This window comes from Triturus cristatus, chromosome 5_2 (assembly GCF_964204655.1).
Source record: "Triturus cristatus chromosome 5_2, aTriCri1.1, whole genome shotgun sequence".
Taxonomy (NCBI): domain Eukaryota; kingdom Metazoa; phylum Chordata; class Amphibia; order Caudata; family Salamandridae; genus Triturus; species Triturus cristatus.
This window is the reverse complement of record NC_140588.1, coordinates 1,048,801,906-1,048,821,771: the sequence shown is the minus strand read 5'-3', so window position 1 is coordinate 1,048,821,771 and position 19,866 is coordinate 1,048,801,906.

Below are 19,866 nucleotides of genomic sequence, written 5' to 3'. Positions count from 1 at the left end.
CTCTGTGGACCGAGATCTAGCTTCTTGACAAATTTGGTGTAATTCTGTTCAGCAGTTAATTGCTTTAGTGCTTCTTAACAAAGTCTATGGAAAATGCATGGGGATTTTGCATTTTGGCTCTCTTTTTTTTACTCTCCCCACCCCTCCCCCTTGAGAGATGACCCCGAAACATTCCATGCAAAAAATACGTCACAAATTAAGCCCTTTTTGTAAAGTTTCATGGAGATTCGTCAAACGGTTCAAAAGGTTTAAAGTGATAAAACGCTGAAACTCACCAGTTATAATTAACTGACGTAACTATAATTGGCCCTACCAAGGGTACCCACTACTTTTTAAAATGTTGGGTGCCACAGGGGAGGCCTCTGGCCCCAGTTGCCCCATCAACTCCCATGCCACCACCCATCCTGTCTGTTTGATGTGTGGCCTGGTCCCATCGAGGGCACCCACAAATGTTTCTGCCATTGGGGGCTGCGGAGTGAGGCCCATAGCCCCCGTGGCCCCACAGGCTCCCCTGCCAGCACTAATCTGGGGTGCAGCGGCAGCTGACTTAACTAGATTGCTCCCATCTGTAGCAGTTTTTGTTTTTGCTCCAGCGGAGCAGGAGAAATCCTGTGTTCCCTGCCGAAGTGCTCCCTGCATGTACTCTTGTTGGTAGGCAATAAAAGTGTCCCAGTAGATGAGTCCCTGGGACACTGTTATGCTGTGGGCCTTGAGATAAGGGCTCCACAGGTCCTTTAGATGTCTCGGGAGGGGAGACCATGCTCCCTCCTTAAATATATATGCCATGGACCCCGGGGATGGGGTCTACTGGGGCATAAAATGGCTCGGGAAATTGACCCAAGTCCTCTCCCAAAATATATACGTGTGAGGCCCCAGATGAAGTTGTCACCATGGCTCTAAAATGGTTCAGAGAGCCATTTTGCCCCGAAATATTATGGGTGGCAGGCTTTGGGTATTTGGTCCCTGGGGACATTTTGGGGCTCGCAGAAAGGGGCACACACCTACCCCTTTCCAATTTTTCAAAATAGTTATGAATGTGTCAAACCCCACTCCCTCCTTCCTGGCTCTGGCACACCCGATGGGTTTCTAATTAAAAAAGGCAGGCCAGGCAGGTCTGCCATTTTTTTTTTTGCGATACCACAGGTGCGTTTTACTGCCAGTCAAATTATCTTTCCCATTTTGGCCAGAGGGGGGGTCCCTTTGGCCTAAAATGGCTGCCGCAACATCTTGGTTGATGTTGATGGCAGCCAATCAGATCAGAAATTTTGATCTTTTGGATCTCTGATTCCTCCAGGGCCAGAAATATACATATATTTTAAACTTTAATCACAAAATGCATGCTTTTTGAGTAACGCTCTAGCTTTCTGCCAAATGTGATCTAATTCTGTTCAGCTATTTTCTTCTGTATCACTGTTCATTTTTTCTATGAAGAATTGCATTTTTTGGACCTCCCAATTCCTAAACCTGTGCTTGACAGATCACACTGAAACTTTCCAGAAAGGAGCTGAAAAAACTTTTTTTTTTAAAAAGTATTATAAAGATTTATCATAAGGCTTCAATTTCTATAGGGCTTTTTGAACAGTGATACAGAGAAAACGGCTTAACAGAATTACACCAAATTTGGCAGGACATAAGTTCATTACCCAGAAAGTGTTCTTTTTGTGATTTTTTGTAAATCTCTTCAACCATTTTGTGCACATTAAGGTTAAAAACTATATATAGGTTTATAGCTGGGCCTCCGGGACTCAGTCCCTGTATCCTCAAATCTAAAGAAAAGATAATTTCTAAGAGGCAAGGTGTGGGTACCATGCCCCCTTGGCACTCCTAGGGCTAAAATAAAAAAATCATTTGGTCAGCCAGTCCAGCGGTAATTTGCTGGAGATTTTGCCAGCTCCTGCCGGAGTACCGCAGGACCTAGTGCGGCGCCATGTGATCCCGTGGACTTCTACAGCAACAAGCAAGACACATATGCTCCAGAGGGAGTGCAGCAGCACTGAAAAACTTTTTTAAAATGGAGGAATGTGGGATGGGGGTTTATAGGCAGTTGGCCACTCACAGGGGTGTGACCACCTGTTGGTGTTGGGTCAGGGCGTGAATGCAGGCCAGGCCCTGCGGCCAGCCAACACCATGCACTGTTGAAGGCCGTGAGCAGTTGTGGGTTGGCTACTATGTGGTTAAAGTGTCATTATAGTTAAGTATGGTAATAAGATTTTACTTTTTCTATAAAAACCCAGACATTCACTGAAAAAACAAAGGTTAAAGTGATGTTATAGTTAGGTATGGTAATAATATCCAACTTTACGTTAACAAAAATAGAAATTCAGTAAAAAAAGGCAAAGGTTAAAGTGATGTTATAGTTAGGTGAAAAGGTCAGTCATAGCTTCACATTTAAAACACAAAAAACACTGAAATTCACTAGTTATAATTTACTGAACTAGCTATAACTTGCGGCCCCACCATGCCCTGCTTATGACGTCACATGTCACATGACTCATGACCTACTTGCTGCTGCTATGAAGTCCTCTCTGTGCATGGCCAGAGGCATCGGCCTGAGACCAGACCCTGAAATCTACCTACTGCCTTCAAGGCAAAGCTAGATACTCATGTTAGTCTTTGGCTTTGCTTGTGCTTTATTTTTACACTGTCTAAAATTCACGAGTCAGAAGCAACATATGAGTCACCAGTCAGGCACAAAACAGCGGTCAAATCCAGAACCAAAAATGGCTGCTAGTTAGCTCACAATTTGCTCTGACTCATGAGGCCATTGCCATTTTAAGATTTTTTTCCCCTGAATTTATTTTATTTTTCTACAACTCTAGGTACTCCTAACTTATAGCCCAAGGTTGGTCACCTTTGGGTTTGACTCCACATGCATGTGGAAATCAAGCTAATCCCATGTTATCAAAAAATTCAACATGTGATTGAGATGAGTCATGACTTGGGAGTTAAGCTGCCGAGTTATATAAAAGTTTTAACCCTTTAAAACAAAACTGAAACTGAAACCTTTTTTACGCTCTTACATCTCATAAGCTACTAGATAGGTTTATACCAAACTTGAAAAGGATAACAATATGAGTAAAGTGCTACCTTCATGTCAAACTTGGTTTAACCCTATTCAACGGTTTGGGCAGTAGATGTGAGCAAACTTTCTTAGGAGCGATAAAATATGAAAACACTTCTTCACTACCTCCTTAAATTCTTCTTGTGAGGATTGATTTTCACAAAATTTGTCAGCTTAAATTTAGTAGATTGCTTAGTTTCATACAAATCCGTCCACCAGGACAAATGTTACAGTCAAATAAAAAATGCTTTTTTAAACCATCTGAACCATAACTAAAACATATCTATACTGTGGCTACAGCCACTGTCAAGTAAGTAATTACCGCTGATCTGACATAACAGTGCCTTCTGCCGGAGCCAGCAGCCAGGGTGAAAGGCAGGCCATGGAGCATAATTACAGCTGCAGTTTAAACAAGGAAAACGGGAACTGGCTTTTCATTCTGATATATTCTTCTAAAATGAAAAGCAGGGGGGAGATATTATGGCAAAATGTTTATTTATTCCACTATATCAGTCAATACAGGAAATATAGTTCCATTACCTCATAAAGGAACTCGGCCTTCGGCCTTATTCCTCTACATGGTCATGGAACCGATCAGTGACTTACTATGTCCTTATAATGTACAGCACAGAGTACTCTATCATACATATAGACTGCTGGAATATAAGCAGAGTCTTTCTCAAGACCAGGTTGTACATATGTTAAGTCAAAGTCTTTGTACACTACAACGAAATAAACAAGCCCGGTCACAATTCCTTAATCAGGTCCATGCCAGTGATCTAGCGAAAGGCCAGGAAAAACTTTGCAAAATCCACGTATCATTCACAATGGGCCCATATATACATTCCGAATCCCTGACTGTTTCACTGGGGGTCAAGTTTTATTTCACTTTGATCTGAATTAGTCAATACCTAACTAATCTTCACAGCTCAACACTCTTCCTTGGACCATTAGTTGAGTAGCTGATGGTGATATTAACAAATTCATTAATCTATCTTATCACTTTTCAATAAAATGATCACAGACTCCAAGTAAGATTCAATAGATTTTATCTAATAATTCATTCAAAATGAACGCTCATTTATACAGATTCACAGTGTAAACTCCATCAACTTTCATGGGAGAGAAAATTCATTTATCTAATTACATAAAAAATTTCAGAAACATTCAACAACATTAATGCATTAAGAGTGATAGATGAAGAGACAAAAGATACAACACTCATACTTTGTAAAGAATATGCAAATTTGAGATACAATGATATTTACCAAAGGTGAAAAGGGAAACCCAACCCCTGGCCAAAAGGATTGGTGAAGGTAACCTGATTCAGAGTCAGGAGACAAAGACTATAGGACAGGTGTAGGATAAGATTATACTTACTACACTTCTCTAGAACCCGACGCACTGGAGCACATCCCTCTCTTACACTTTCTCTTTTCTCGATATATTTCCGCAAATCTTCAATCTAATCAGGCTGTCTTAAGTATTGAATCGTCTTAGTCTGTTCTTCCCAGCAGCAGATCTTGCCTACTCCTCACTCAGCATCAACGTTTCTTCACAGCAGCTCTCTCTATCTTAATCTTGAATTACTCAAGTTATACTCTTTAATTTTGCATGTCCCACCCTCAATGGTTGCAAGTATCCGTGAATCATGAACTGTGATTGGGCCGGTGCAGGGGAGTTGTCATCACCTCATGCGGTCATACCAGAATTCTTAACTAATTCTTTGTTTAAGAAACCCACTTAATTTATTCAATTTTTCCGGAACACTTCCTTTCACATGCATTCACACAACCTATAGATACAAATTGTATATAATTTCTTCAGTTGAAGAACTTTCCCAAGCATCCGTCCTTGGTTCTTGGCAGCCAGTCAATGTCCCGGTCAGCAGGTCATTCCAAGACTCAATTTGCGTTACGTTTCACCCGCCATCTTTTCTTTTAGCTTAGCACACCAGGCCCAAACGCACACTAATAATAAAGGAATCATAAACAGATGTTAATTTCTCAAATATGTTATTATCACTGTTCACCACCCGCTTCTACTCTATCCCGTGTTATTTTCTTCTTTGTTAAGCAAAAGCATTAGCAGCGACAGCTCTTTTTAAATCCAGGCAAGCATATGCCAGGCATGTGGTACTTCGAGACCTATGGTAGGCAATTCCTTGCGCATGCATGAGAGTTTTCCTCTCACATGGGTTAATCACATGATTATTTATGCGGGACTGGTTCGCACATGTGCAAGGCGATTTTTGGTTTCAAGAGGTACTTCAATTACAAAGCAAATTATTATTCGTTATTTGAGCAAGCATGAAGTATTTTCCCCGTATGTGAATGTCGTGTGTATGTACATTTTCTCCTATTTACTAATTTTATTATTTAGTAGAGATTGATTCGAGCAACTTTCTTTTTCTTGAATTCTTGCTCCATCAATCCCCCCTCTGATGGCATTTTAGAGCCATCATAAAATACCCATCATTACCAATTGCCAATTTTATTATTAAATCTTAGTGTCTACATTTGTTTTTACACACTCTTTATTTTCTCTTTTGTGTTTGTTTCTTTCATTCTACCATATAGATTGTCTTTTATTTCCTCAAACTCAATCTCTTCCCATTTTCTCTTTCTTCCCATTCTTTTGTTCTTCATTTCAATCATTGACTTTGTTTTCAATTTCCCTTACAACGTTTATAAGTCATTATTATCATTACTATTACTAATGCTATTGAAATCATAGGGATTACTATTTTCTCTAATAAACTATTTCCAAAAGTGGAAAACCAGCTACCTACTTTTGACAGACCTTTACTAAATTTTTCCCATGCACTGTCAACCTAATTATTATAAATCTTTGTAATATTCTTACTATATCCCTCAATACCTATCCGGGATATATGTACAGCAGAGTTGAACTTTCAACATTCCACAGACTCCACCCTCTTTTGCCAAAAGAATATCAAGGGCAAGTCTATTTTGCAAAACCATAGATCTGATCGCAACCATTTCAGTATTGATCATTAAGAATCCTCCAGCAATATCTGTTCATAATCGGTCAACTACAGTGGACAACAGACGCATCTTATGAGAATTTAATGTGACTCCAACTGACGGTATCAATGCACCAAATATATCACCTACTATTTCGGTAAAACCTGCTCTCCTATTTTTTGTTAGTCCTTTGCTTATATCATTAATTTAATTGTTCTTAGTAATGTGATATACCTTCGGAAATACAATGACACCATAACAACTGCCATACCATCGTGCAGGTAACCTATAATAGACATTTTTACGGCACACATAGTAAATTCCTGGAAATACAGGATCAGTTCATCCTTTTAGTCCCCTCCCCATTACTAGGAAGGTATGTTCACATTCTCTAGTACCAATGAATGTACTATTGTACTCAGTTTCTAATCTATGAAGACAGAATTTCCCCATTTTTGACAAATTCAGGGACATTGCATCATGAGCCTCGCCTTTCTAGTATTCCCCTTCTAAAGCAGCTCATGGAGGTATATGGGACTTTTGCTCAACCGCTTTCTTTTGAAAATCCTGCCTTCTTTCTTCTACTAAATTTTGAAAATCTTTTTCTTCATCACGCAAAAGGCATGTTAGATTATTTCTATGTACATGCGTTACGTCAATGGGATTTGTTGTTAGAAAGAATTCTCCCGTAAGATCTGCATTACTAGCACTAAATACTGGATTCATATTTCTTCTAATAGGAATTTCTGAAAAGACTAAATCCAAGTTGCTGTTATAATACTGCAACTTACCAGCTACATAAAACAAACTAGTTACAACACTACAAGACACACCAGAAGGTAATGGAAGGTGGTGATAGGTTACACCTTCTGAGACAGAAGTAGGTAGTTTCATGCAAACATAACAATCACTCACATCCATTGTCTCTACGTAATGATTAAAGGAGTTTAGAAAATACATTTAATGATGAATCTCTATTTAATTTATCATGATAATACATGCTTTTATCGGCTTGTGCTAATTCTGTAGTAGTAGTTCCCTTAGTAACCACACTTACTTTCTCACTTACATTCGTGTTATTCTGATTATTAGTTATCATTGGGACAGGTATTACAAGTGTTAACAACAACCACATCAAAATTAATATTGTAATACTACATAGACAACATTTAACATATCGCTGTTTTAGATAAGATTTCGGATGTTCAGTCACTTTTACTTCTGCCATCTTAAAATTTCTAAAGTTAATTCTAAATTTAGCTTCTTTCTTGAACAAAATATGCAAAATCTCTGTGTGATCCCACACTTAAAAACCTTTCCACTTTAGTTAGCCTTTCCTTCAGGGTCCTTGTTTTGATGTCTTCTCAATAGAATTCACCTTTTATGAAAAGTGAAATCTTTATTAAGGTGGTCTCAATTCCCTACCATCAAACTTTTCAGAATTACCACTTTTCGGTTCTTCATTTAGATGAAGATTTTCAAAATCTTTAAGAATCATGTACGTCCACTCTGGAGTCTTATACTTTCTATTTGGAATTTTCACTCTTTTTGATGAACTTAATGATTTTCTTCTTGCTTGTTCTTGTTCAGACTGACTTGGTCCTAGGTGTTTCTATAAATATATATATATTTTTTTAAATAATAAAAAACAAAGGCCGGCCCCGGGGGATGGGGTCCCCGGGGCCATAAGTGGCCTGAGGTGGGAGGCAATGCAGCCCCCCTCCTAAAGAATAAAATAAAATAAAAAAGGTTGTGACCCCGGGGTTGGGGGTCCTGGGGCCGATTAAGGCCTTGGGAGGGCCAAATTAATTTTTTTCAACAAAAAAATTATGGTGCAGGCCCTGGGGGATGGGATCCCCAGGGCCAATAAATTAGAAAAAGAAGGGGGGGCCACACAGCCCTTCTTCTTAAAAAAATAAAATAAATAAAAGACCAGCATCACGCCGGAGGCCACGCCGCCTCCTTGCAGCACTCTGCAAACGCGCCCCCTGGCCAGTTGTAAGTTGGGGTATTAATTCCCCTTCAATACTGAGGGTCCCTGAGGGCCAACTAGCCCAATAGGTATCTCCAGTATGCGCCAGGGAGCTGCGTTGCAGACAGGTGTTCTGAGGCCATGCCCCTTTTTACACCTCTATGCAACGCAGCTCTGTGACGCTTACTGGAGGTACCTAGTGGGCTATTTTGACCATAGGGACCCTTAGGATTCAAGGGGACTTAATCTCTCAACTTAGAACGGCCACAGGGCGCGTTTACACAGTGGTGAAGGGAGGGGACGGGGCCTGAGGTGACGTGTGCAAACACGCCCTGTGGCGCGTTTTAAGTTGGGGAAATAATTCCCTTTCAATCCTGAGGGACCCTGGGGGCCAACTAGCCCACCAGGTGCTTCCAGTAAGCGCCCCTGCTCTGCGCTGCAGAGAGGTGGTGCAGGCCGTGCCCCTTTTTACACCTCTCTGCAATGGCGCTTACTGGACGTACTTAGTGGGCTATTTTGCCCCTAGGGACCCTCAGGATTCAAGGGCACTTAATTTCCCAACTTAAAATAGGGCCACAGGGCGTGTTTACACAGTTGGGAAGGGAGGGGACGGGGCCTGAGGTGACGTGTGCAAACACGTCCTATGGCGCGTTTTAATTTGGGGAAATAATTCCCCTTCAATCCTGAGGGCTCCTGGGGGCTAACTAGCCCACCAGGTGCTTCCAGTAAGCACCACTGAGCTGCATTGCAGAGAGGTGGTCCTGGCCGTGCCACTTTTTACACCTCGCTGCAACGCAGCTCTGTGGCGCTTACTGGAGGTACCTAGTGGGCTAGTTGGACCCTAGGGACCCTCAGGATTCAAATGAACTTAATCTCCCAACTAAAAACGGCCACAGGGCGTGTTTACACAGTGGTGAAGGGAGGGGACGGGGCCTGAGTTAACGTGTGCAAACAAGCCCTGTGGCGCGTTTTAAGTTGGGGAAATAATTCCCCTTCAATCCTGAGGGACCCTGGGGGGCAACTAGCCCACCAGGTGCTTCCAGTAAGCGCCACTGCGCTGCGTTGCAGAGAGGTGGTCTAGGCCGTGCCACTTTTTACACCTCTCTGCAACGCAGCTCTGTGGCGCTTACTGGAGGTACCTAGTGGTCTAGTTGGACCCTAGGGACCCTCAGGATTCAAGGGGACTTAATCTCCCAACTTAAAACGGCCACAGGGCATGTTTACACAGTGGGGAAGGGAGGGGACGGGGCCTGAGGTGACGTGTGCAAACATGCCCTGTGGCGCGTTTTAAGAGGTAGTTTTAATCCCCTGCCCTATTATATACTAGGGGTTTACAGAGGAGGTCATGCTAATCACAGGAGGACCCCAACGCATAGTGTTCCCTAGTGTATGTAGGCGTTTTTACTGTATTCTGAGTGTCTTTTAACATAGCACTGGCTCTAGGACTGGTTAGTCAGACTCAGTTACCACCAGTATCCGTCTGAAAACGTTGAGGGTACATGATGATTTTGCAACAAGACTTCTTTCTGCTCTTCTATTTGTTCTTTCTGCGCGTTATCCTTCTTCCTGCACTTTTCTTCGTCTTTGAGGACTTCTGTTGCTTCTTTCTGCATTTCTTTTTTTCTTTCTGTGCTTTTTTTCTTCTTTCTTCACATGTCCTATCTCTGTAGGAATAGTTAGAAATTAGCATTTAAAAAACCTTTGAAATTCACTGAAAAAAACATAGGTTTCAGGCACGTTATAGTTAGGAATTAGCATTTAAAAAACCTTAGAGATTCACGGAAAAAACCATAGGTTTCAGGGGCGTTATAGTTAGCTGGACTTTTCACTCATACAAAACCATTGAAATTCCCCCGTTATAGTTAGCTCAGCTAACCATAACTCGCGCGCCCTCAATGCACTGCTGATGACATCACAAATTACATCACTCATGACATGGTCAGTGACATCACTGATGACATCACTGATGACATCTCAAATGACATCACTGATGACATCACTGATGACATCATCCTTGTGATAGAGTGGCAGACCTCCTCTCCCCCTAATATAACCTTTGATACACACATTCAAAAATAGAAACAAAGTAAAATTTTCAAAACAATGGGCATACCAATACCAGTTACAACAACCTATTCAGTAATTCTAAGATCCACATACACATCCACTCTGTTGGAAAGGCGTTCGCCGGAGGGGGGTTCGATACCCGTCTTGCCCACCCCTTTGACCCACCCCTCTCAAGTAGGCCGAACCAGGCGCGCGCACCCTGAGCTTACACTACGAACAGAGGAACACCACACGTATTCTTTGTAGGACGATAGGTTCTTTTATCGAAGGTTTCAAGGGATCTTTATGATCCAAGGTGTACGCAGTACAACAGCGGCACAAGAGACTACAAATCGATGGTAGGGAAATGGGGGTAGCGGGACAGTCTGTGAAGGTAGTGTCTCTGCAAAGTACCCTGCGGATAGCTCACAATCCTCGAGCTGGAGGGTGTTGTTTCTCTGGGCGATCTCTTGCCAATTCGTCCTCGAGGGGAAAGCCGCGAGTCACTCAGCAGGCACAGGTAGTCGGAGTTCGGGAGCCGCGACCTCGTCAGCAGGGCTCAGGTGGTTCGAGGGTCGGGGCCGCGAGTCACTCAGCAGGCCCAGGTGGTTCGGAGTTCGGGAGCCGCGATCTCGTCGGCAGGGCTCAGATGGTTCAATGGCTGGGGGCCGTGAGTCACTCAGCAGGCCCAGGTGGTTTGGTATCCGGAAACCGCGACAGCGTCAGCAGGCTTCGATGGTTCCAGGTCTTCTCTGCCATTCATTCCTCCGGCACCCCTTATTATACTCTCCCTGCCCTTTGAAGTCCGGAGTCCTCGCAGAGAGGGGCCTTGGGTGACTGAGGGGGTTCGGCGGGATTTCCTGCCGCTCGTTTCTTTGGTCCTTTCAGGTGGGTCTGGGAGGGACCCAGACGCTCGGCAGGCGAGGCGCCTGCTCCCCAGGGGCCTGGTGGCCGATCGAGTCCTCCCGGGGGAAGGCGACCCGAGGTGTGACTGGGCTGGCGCCTCTGGGTCTGGCTCGGGGGTTCCCGCTCCCTCGGTCGGACATGCGTGGTAGGGTGTCGAGTCTGTCGGGGGCTCTGGCCGGCCCTCGGGTCTGTGTGGTTGGGGCGGCCGGAGTCGTAGATGCCGTGTCTTGGGGGTGGTTGTAGGTTGGCTGGATGATCGGGAGGGCCTACGCCGTGAGGCCGGTCTCACACGCGTCACCCCCAGCTGAAAGGCGAGGAGAACTACCCATCCACTGGGGGGTTCTTCTCGCTGAAGCGGAAGAACCGGGACAGGCCGTCGGCGTTGGCATGATCCGCCCCGGGGCGATGCTCGACCGTGAAGTCCATCCCTTGGAGGGAGATTGACCATCGTATTAGCTTGGGGTTCTCTCCCCTCATCTGCATCAGCCACCGCAAGGGCCGGTGGTCCGTCTGCACTCGGAAGTGGGTTCCGAACAAGTAGGGCCGTAGTTTCTTGAGGGCCCAGACTACGGCGAAGGTCTCTCGTTCTATGGTACTCCAACGCTGTTCTCGAGGCAGCAGCCTTCGGCTGATGAAGGCTATGGGTTGATCTATGCCCTTGTCGTTGAACTGCGAGAGGACGGCTCCGATGCCGTGTTCGGATGCGTCGGTCTGGACCACAAACTCTTGGGAGTAGTCGGGGGCCTTGAGTACTGGGGCGGTGCACATGGCGGTTTTCAAGGCGTCGAACGCCTGCTGGCACGGGGGGGTCCACTGCACCTTCTTCGGGAGCTTTTTGGAGGTCAACTCCGTGAGAGGCCCTGCGAGGCTACCATAGTTTTTAATGAACCTCCGGTAGTATCCTGTGAGGCCCAGGAAGGCCCGGACTTCCGTCTGAGTGGTGGGGGGCTCCCAGGACTTGATGGCGTCGATCTTTGGTTGGAGGGGGGCGACCTGCCCGCTGCCCACCTGATGCCCCAGGTAGACCACGGAGCCTTGCCCGAGCTGGCATTTGCTGGCCTTTACTGTTAGGCCGGCTTGGCGCAGGGCCAGCAGTACTTGCCGGAGGTGCTGGAGATGCTCGTGCCATTGAGAGCTGAATACGGCTATGTCGTCAAGGTACGCTGCGCTGAACTCCTCGAGTCCGGCCAGGACCTTGTTTACCAACCGCTGGAAGGTGGCCGGGGCGTTTTTCATCCCGAATGGCATGACCCTGAAGCGGTAGTGTCCATCGGGGGTGGAGAAGGCGGAGCGTTCTTTTGCTCCCTCCGTGAGCGCAATCTGCCAGTAGCCACAGGTCAGGTCGAAGGTGCTGAGGAAACGAGCGGCCCCAAGGCGGTCGATGAGCTCGTCGGCGCGGGGGATAGGATGAGCGTCCGCTCGGGTGACCGCATTGAGCCCCCGGTAGTCCACACAGAATCTTAGTTCGGGGGCGACCCCAGGGGCGGCCGCTTTCGGGACCAGGACTACCGGGCTGGCCCAGGGGCTATCGGAGGGTTCGATCACTCCAAGGGTTTACATCTTCTGTACTTCGGTCTTGATGCAGGTGCGGACCCGGTCAGGCACCCGGTAGGCTCGGTGTCTCACAGGTGGGCTGTCGCCGTCGTCCACGTCGTGGACACACCAGTCGGTGACTCTGGGGATGAGGGAGAAGAGGTCTGCGAATTGTCTGAGCAGCTGGTGACAGTCGTCGGACTGTTGGGGAGTGAGGGTGGTCGACAGTTTCACTCCCTCCACGGAACCATCCAGTTCTTTAGCGCACAGGGGGTCGGGCAGGGGTTCAGTGTCTTCTTCCGCCCCATCATCGGTGGCCAGTAGCAAACTCAACTCCGTTCTCACAAAGTGGGGCTTGAGACGGTTCACGTGGAGAACCCGGAGGGGGTTCCGTGGGGACTGTACATCGATCAGGTACGTGACCTGACTCTTTCGCTCGATCACTTTGAAGGGGCCAGTCCATTTGTCCTGTAGGGCGCAGGGTTTCACCGGGGCCATGACCCAAACCTGCTGGCCCGGCTGGAACTCGACCAGAGTTGCGTTCTGGTCATACCAGCGCTTCATTTCTTCTTGGCTGGCCTCGAGGTTAGCCTCTGCGAGTTCTCTGAACTTCCGGGTCTGGTTGCGGAGCGCCAGGATGTAGCGGAACACATCAGGGGGGTCCCCCGGGGGCTTGTCTCCCAGCCCTCTTTGACCAGGCTCAGGGGCCCCCGGACGGGGTGTCCGTATAATAGTTCGAATGGGCTGAACCCCAGGGACTTTTGGGGAACTTCCCGGTACGCGAACAGGAGGTAAGGGAGGAGGACGTCCCATCTTTGGCGCAGGGGCTCCTCGAGGCCCAGGATCATCCCCTTCAGGGTTCGGTTGAAGCGCTCCACCAGGCCGTTGCCCTGGGGGTGGTAGGGGGTCGTGAACTTATATGTTACTCCGCACTGCTGCCACAGGGACTTCATGTAGCGGGATATGAAGTTTGTGCCGCGATCACTCACAACCTCGCGAGGAAATCCGACACGGGAGAAGATCCCCATGAGAGCCCGGCCCACCACGGGAGCCGTCACGGTGCGGAGGGGAATGGCCTCGGGGTAGCGGGTGGCATGGTCCACCAGGACGAGGATGAATCTGTGGCCCTGGGCGGTCTTCGGATCCAAAGGTCCCACGATGTCGATGCCGACCCGCTCAAACGGGGTACTCACAACGGGAAAGGGTTGGAATGGAGCCTTGCGCTTTCCGCCACTTTTCCCACTGCCCTGGCACGTGAGGCAGGATTTACAGTGGACTTCTACATTTGCTCGCATCTTGGGCCAATAGAAGTGGGTAACTAATCGCTGATATGTTTTGTCTTGGCCTAAGTGTCCTGCCAAGGGTACATCGTGGGCCAGGCCCAGGAGGAGGCTTCGGAAGCGCAGGGGTACTACCAGTACTCGGGCTGCGCCTAGCTCGGCTGACTTCTGTTCGCTGTATAGGAGGCCATTGTCCCAATAGACCCAATGGTTTCCGGTCCGGTCACCGCCGTCTGTGCTTCGGCTTGCTGTCGGAGTCCCACGAGGGAAGGGCAGGTGGCCTGTTCCTGGCAGAACTCTTCCCGGGAGGGACCTCCCTCACAGCGCCACTGGGCCATCTCGGGCAGTTCTCCGAGCTCAGTCAGTGCCTCAGGGGCGGAAGATTCCGGCCCTTCTCCCGGGTTAGCGTCTTCTTCTCCTTCCGCAGGAGGGTTGTCTGTTTCTGGTAGGGTGTCCCGATTCTCGGGGACCGTGTTCGGTGAGAGGGCCTCCCCGCCCTTGGAGAGGGGCAATCGCGCGGTCATGGAGCGCGTGGTGGCGCAGACCCATTCGGGTAGGCCCATCATCTCGAGATGGGCTCTTCGTTCCACTTGCCCCCACGGAGAACTCTCAAGGTCGTTGCCCAGGAGGCAGTCTACGGGCGGTGATGTCCGGACGGCTACCTTCAATTCTCCGGAGACTCCTCCCCACTCGAAAGGCACCAGAGCCATCTGGCAGAGGCTCTCGGAATTGTCGGAGGATATGACCGGACAGAGGGCACCGGGTAGGATCTGGTCGTCAGAGATTAGGTTGCGGTGGACCGCGGTGACACTTGCCCCGGTATCGCGGAGGCCCTCGACTCGGTGGCTGTTGATGGTCACCTGCTGTCGGTACTTCTTCGTGTTGGCGGGCAAGGGTGTCCCGGGAACCATTTCTCGATCACCAAGGGAGACCAGGGCCATGGCAGCTGGTTCCCACTCTTCGGAGTCCTCCATCTCTTCCCCTAGGGCCACGGAGGCCATCTGCCGGGCCGGGGGGTTGGTCGTTGCGGTTCGTTGATACTGGGGACACTGGGGGTCATTGGCGTAGTGTCCGGGCTGTTGGCAGCGGAAGCAGGTGATCCTGGTTCGTGGCCCTAGCCGCCCCGGGGCTCCGGTGCTGGCTGGGGACGGGGCTGGACCTGCCGCTGGTGGGCTGCTGGAAGGGCTGTGCGGGGGCCCCCCTGGGAAGTCTCTCGGTCGGCTGTGGTTTCCTCCGCCCCTCTGGCGGGGGGGTCCTTGACTGTGGCGACCGTAGTCTCCCACGGGGCCTCGGGTGGCCCGGGTGTTCACCCAACGGTCAGCCTCGGCGGCCAGCTTTCGAGGGTCGGTGAGTTTACTGTCCAGGAGATGTTGGCACAGTTCTACAAAGCAATTGGCCGCTAAATGTTCCCAGGCGATCAGGTCAAACAGCTCCTCGAAGGTGGAGACCTTGCTGCCCTTGATCCACCCGTCCAAGGCCCGGCTGTAAAAGTTCACGTATTCTACCCATGTGGTGCCCGGTATCTTTTTGCAATCTCGGAACCGTTGCCGGTACATCTCGGGGGTGAGTCCGTACCACCCCACGAGGGCTTCTTTCATGTGGCTGTAGGAGTTCATGACCGTGGAGGGCAGGTCCAGCAGGGTATCTCTTCCTTCGCTTAAGAACCGGCCCCATAGCCCAGCCCCCCAATCCTTCTGTGGGACTCGGTGAGAGGTCATGGCGACTTCGTAGGCCTTAAACCACTGCTGGATATCGTCATTTCTGTAATACTCCTTTACCACATCCTTGGGGATGTGGACCTTGGCCTCCACGGAGGGAGCGGATGGTAGATTCCCGGAAGGTCGTGACTCTTCGCTTTTAGCCCTCAACTCGATCTCTTTCAGGCTGCGTTCGTGTTCCAGCTGGAGTTTCTTTTCGTCGTGCTCTCTTTGGCGTCTCTTTTCCTCAAGTTCCCCTTGTAGCCGTAGCTGCTCGACGGCTAACTTTTTCTCGGCCAGTTTTATTTCTCCCTCGATCTTCAGCTTGGCCAGTTCAAGTTCGTGGTTGCGGCCTCTCTCTCGGTCTGCTAGTTCCTCGGGGGACGGGTTCCCCTCTGGCCCGCTGTTTCTCATCGGGATGCTTGGTGGTTCATGGGCGGAGTCTCCTTCCGTTTGGGTCGGGGGTTCGACCCAGGTCTTCAATACTTTCTGGAAGTCTTCCTTTGTGCTTAATCCGGTGGTAGCGATTCCAAGGTCTTTGCAAAATTGTTCTAATTCTCTATGCGTATAATAGTCCAATTGATCCTCTCGGAACGTCGGGCTCATTTCGGTACCTGCGGCACCCAGGGAGGTTTCTCCTTCCATCTCTGTTTGGTAGTGCGTCAGTCGTTCACTGCACGCTCTCTTTCGGTGTCGGCTCGGATCCCGTCGTCTGCCACCAAATGTTGGAAAGGCGTTCGCCGGAGGGGGGTTCGATACCCGTCTTGCCCACCCCTTTGACCCACCTCTCCCAAGTAGGCCGAACCAGGCGCGCGCACCCTGAGCTTACACTACGAACAGAGGAACACCACACGTATTCTTTGTAGGACGATAGCTTCTTTTATCGAAGGTTTCAAGGGATCTTTATGATCCAAGGTGTAACGCAGTACAACAGCGGCACAAGAGACTACAAATCGATGGTAGGGGAATGGGGGTAGCGGGACAGTCTGTGAAGGTAGTGTCTCTGCAAAGTACCCTGCGGATAGCTCACAATCCTCGAGCTGGAGGGTGTTGTTTCTCTGGGCGATCTCTTGCCAATTCGTCCTCGATGGGAAAGCCGCGAGTCACTCAGCAGGCACAGGTAGTCGGAGTTCGGGAGCCGCGACCTCGTCAGCAGGGCTCAGGTGGTTCGAGGGTCGGGCCGCGAGTCACTCAGCAGGCCCAGGTGGTTCGGAGTTCGGGAGCCGCGATCTCGTTGGCAGGGCTCAGATGGTTCAATAGCTGGGGGCCGCGAGTCACTCAGCAGGCCCAGGTGGTTCAGTATCCGGAAGCCGCGACAGCGTCAGCAGGCTTCGATGGTTCCAGGTCTTCTCTGCCATTCGTTCCTCCGGCACCCCTTATTATACTCCCCCTGCCCTTTGAAGTCCGGAGTCCTCGCAGAGAGGGGCCTTGGGTGACTGAGGGGGTTCGGCGGGATTTCCTGCCGCTCGTTTCTTTGGTCCTTTCAGGTGGGTCTGGGAGGGACCCAGACGCTCGGCAGGCGAGGCGCCTGCTCCCCAGGGGCCTGGTGGCCGATCGAGTCCTCCCGGGGGAAGGCGACCCGAGGTGTGACTGGGCTGGCGCCTCTGGGTCTGGCTCGGGGGTTCCCGCTCCCTCGGTCGGACATGCGTGGTAGGGTGTCGAGTCTGTCGGGGGCTCTGGCCGAACCTCGGGTCTGTGTGGTTGGGGCGGCCGGAGTCGTAGATGCCGTGTCTTGGGGGTGGTTGTAGGTTGGCTGGATGATCGGGAGGGCCTACGCCGTGAGGCCGGTCTCACACACTCATTCACCAACAGTCCTATACAGTCACTCATACATGTACTCACTTATCATATGTACTCATACACCTATACATCCTGTTACACAACACTACTCATCCATAGAGTTACTCACACACATAGTCACACATGCTAATAAAGAATCAAACATCCATTTACTTGCATATACAGTTATACACACACCACCACACTTACTTCTACAGAAACTTACACATACTTTGTCTTTTAAACAATCACTTATAGAAACACATACTAATTCATACAGGAACTCTTTCAATCTCTCACTCTCACATATACTCACTAATATACACCAATAGTTACATATACTAGTTTAAAACATATGTAGTTACTCATAAAGACACTATTGAGAGAGTCATTCACTCACTAACACACCCATGCACACACTCATCCACCCATACAGTCCTGCACACATGCTGTCTTCAACACATACAAACAGTGAGTCACTCATTCATGCACCTATGCACTACGTAATACCTCCCACCAAACCATACAGACACTCAGACACTCATACTGATACTCAAAAAACCAACTAACAACCTATATAGACACTCATGTAGCTACTCACCAACCCATGCAGCCACTTATACAGAAAGTGAGAGACTGATACGAATATTTACATATTTAAACATTACTCACTAAGCCATGTATTCACTAAGATACACTTAATCAGTCAGTTATACAATCAATTTTTCAAAAACAAATCATCCATTTAGACACTTATATACCCATTTATTCTTCCATCGACCTTGAGATATACATATATAAAACATATTTAATTTTCAGAAAAACACACATTCACTGGATGATGTCATCAGTGATGTAATTTGAGATGTCATCAGTGATGTCATCAGTGATGTCACTGACCATGTCATGAGTGATGTAATATGTGACGTCATCAGCAGTGCATTGCGGGCGCGCGAGTTATAGTTAGCTGAACTAACTATAACGGGGGAATTTCAATGGTTTTGTACGAGTGAAAAGTCCAGCTAACTATAACGCCGCTGAAACCTATGGTTTTTTCAGTGAATTTCTAAGGTTTTTTAAATGCCAATTCCTAACTATAACGTGCCTGAAACCTATGGTTTTTTCAGTGAATATATATATATATATATATATATATATATTACCTACTGGCGGTCGCCAGTAGGTAGTTATAGTTAGGACCACGTTTCCATAGGAAAACCTCAACATTCTATTTTGAATAACTTTGGCGCCGGTCGACGAATCCTCGCGAATTTCTCAAAATAGGTGGGGCGCTACGCTCCGCTCCTACCCTGAAAGTCTCGGGGGGGTTCGTCAAGCGGGGGCTGAGATAAAAGGGGGGTCCCAAAACGCGTTTTTCCCATGCATTTTTCCATAGGACCTTTAGAACGAGCTACAGCCCGAACGGCTGAACAGAATTACTAGAAATTTGGCAGAGAGGTAGTCCTCAGGTCAAGGAAGTGCCTTTTGTAGGTTTGGTGTAAATCTGTTCAGTAGATCCTGAGAAAATAGCCTTTAAATCAATATATATATCTGTGGAAGCTTACGGTGCGCTTACCGTGCGCTTACGGTAAGCTTACGGTAAGCTTACGGTACGCGTACGGTGGCGTGCGCGAGCGCGATTCTGATTGGCTGTTAGATCTTAGTAAACATTCAAATCGGTCGAAACCAGGAAGCGGCGGCCGCCATTTTCTCTCTCGAACTGTCAGGGGGGTGAATAAAAAAGGTGGATAATGTGAAAAGGGGGCAGGCTCGACAGTTCCTGACCCCCTAGCCTTGGTCAGGGGGTCCCAGAAGGACCCTCAAGGGCAAAAATAAAAAAAAATTATTTTTCGAAAAATCGCCGTATGCGCGTAGCGTACGCGCACGGCGACCTGCGGAATTACGCGTACCGTGCGCGCACGGAAAAAAATTTTTTGCGAAAAGGGAAGCTTAAAAAAAAATAAAAAAAATTGTGAGGTAAGGTTGGCTCTTATAAGAGCCGTTGGGTTCATACAGGGATGGAGGAAAGAAAGAATGGGAGTATTATGAGCGTCTACAAACATGCTGGTCTATCTTATTGTTAATAAGGGGAAGACTGACCTCCCCAAAAGCAATAAGACCACCACATTTTGTACACCTCATTTCAACACTCGCAAATCGAGGGTTGATGTCCAAAGGAAAAGAAGAAGGTGATGCTCCAACAACAGAGGAAGGGCTCAGCTGAGCTGCCGATGATGTACTCGGCTGAGCATCTGAGGCTGGGCTCTGGTGACTTACTGAAGAGTTTTCTCCAGTATGTCGAGCAAAGGTCCTTGGGTGTCTGTCCTGAAGGTGTCTCATCATAGAGTGATTTCCAAAGGAATATTTCCTACTTGGATTTCCTCTTGATAAAACACGATCACAAAGTATGCAAGTGACCTTTGGAGCATTGACCTTTTTCTCCCCCTCTGGAAAAGTGAAATACTCCCATACAAAAGAAGTCTTTTGTTTCCTCCTTCTCTGGATCATGGTGGTGCTGCTGGCCTCACTCTCAGAAGAGCTCTGCTGTTCTGCCATTGTATCCCAATGTCAATCCAGCTCCTGCTCCTAGAGAATCACAAGCAGA